We start from the raw sequence: 1781 nt of genomic DNA on the forward strand, positions 1-1781 counted from the left end.
CTAAAATGAATCTGGTGTTCACGATGAGTGGATGGAAACGTTTGACTGAAGCTGTAAATGAAGTAAATGAAACTGATTAAAGCTGAACCTGAATATCCGGTCAGATTTCATCTTTTTTGGCTCTAACTTCAGTTTAAATTCAACAACAGATAATTTAAGATGGTAATTAAAAGAAATAGATTACTTTAGCGAGTTAAATTTAAATAGTTTATTTCTTTTGAACAAGATGTTTGTAACCCAGAAATGATGAACTTGCCTGATTTTAAAGGATGACCAGTTATGTAAGGCCCCCTTCACACTGGCTGAGCCTGCTACGCTCCCCATGACCTGTTAGAACGTTTTTTATTATTATTTCTGGTATTTTCTCCCTTGTTATGCTGTATACATCAGCAGCTCGTTCCCATGACGATACCACCGCCTCCACCCTGGTCTAACTCTCTCAGACAGGTCGCAGCGAGCACCACCATGAGTATTACGTCTTTGCTGGGTTGTTTCCATGACTCTGTCATCATCACAGTCACAGCAGAGGAACTAGTCCTGTTTCAAGGTCCTGACATCCAAACTGCTCCAGTGTGAATGGGTCCCACATCATGGATTTACTGCTGCCATGAAAGTCAACTACATCGAGGTTTTGCTCAGAACCCTCTGTGAGCATCAGTCAGATTGTGGAGCCCACTGCGTCCCTGAAGGCAGCGTCTGACTGGCGTCCCTGAAGGCAGCGTCTGACTGGGCTGAGACTGTTAGTCGCACGGCTCACCAGTCCTGCAGCAGAACATTTACTTTTTCTCACATTTGAGTGTCCAACAGTCTCAGCTCAGTAAGCTCTCAGACGAAGACCTCATTAAGACCCTGCAAAGACCGTCTTCTTCTTCTGGCTGATTTCTTTATGTCGTGGTGAGGTCATCCAGGGGGAAGGGGACGAAACCTGTTAGGTACGCAGCTTCTTAGCCTGCTGTAGGTTTCAGATGTTCATCAGAGAGTGGTGGGTTCAGGTTTACCCCAGTGAGTTGAGTTTTAATGAGTGACAAACCCTCAGAGTTCAGTTTGAAAACAAATCCATATTTAGGTTTGTAATCTTGTGGAGGCAGAATGATTAAAGGTTTCTGGAGTCTGCAGTTCTGATCTCGGGTCTTTGTTAGTTTTTGTCCAGCAGACCTGGTAGTTCCGCCTCAGTACCGGGTCTTATCTCTGGGTTTGTCACGCTCTGTTCCTTGGATGAGCTCAACTGGGACCTTTCCTTCGGGTTTGCTCGTTCTCAGAGGAGAGAAGATCAGTAAATCTAAAGAGGTTTATTTCCAAACAGTCTGTGCAGCAGAAATATCTGTCAGAACATCAGGCGTAGGAAGAACCGACGCTCTGTAAACTGCTAAAGTCCATCTCTGTGGAGAGTTGAGAGATTAAAGTCATTTTCAGGCAACAGAGACTTTAGTTTGAGCTGTGTTCAGACTAGCCATTAGCTCATCAGTACAACTCTTTCTTCAAACTGATATCCTTCAAAAAGGAATCTACAACAGGTAAGATATTTATTAGACCTTTTTACTCAAAAACCCACTTTTAATTTAGCCAAACTTTTAGTTTAAACAAACAAATAAAGAACACTTTATTCTGAATTAACCCCCTCAAATAAATGTCCACCTCCAAAAGAGACTAAACAGGAGAAAAAGCTGCTGAATGACTGCTGAAAGCTGCTGAGTGACTGCTGAAGAAGCTGCTGAAACCAGCTGAGTGACTGCTGAAGAAGCTGCTGAAAGCTGCTGAGTGACTGCTGAAGAAGCTGCTGA

This window comes from Kryptolebias marmoratus, linkage group LG10 (genome assembly GCF_001649575.2).
Source record: "Kryptolebias marmoratus isolate JLee-2015 linkage group LG10, ASM164957v2, whole genome shotgun sequence".
Classification (NCBI taxonomy): Eukaryota; Metazoa; Chordata; class Actinopteri; order Cyprinodontiformes; family Rivulidae; genus Kryptolebias; species Kryptolebias marmoratus.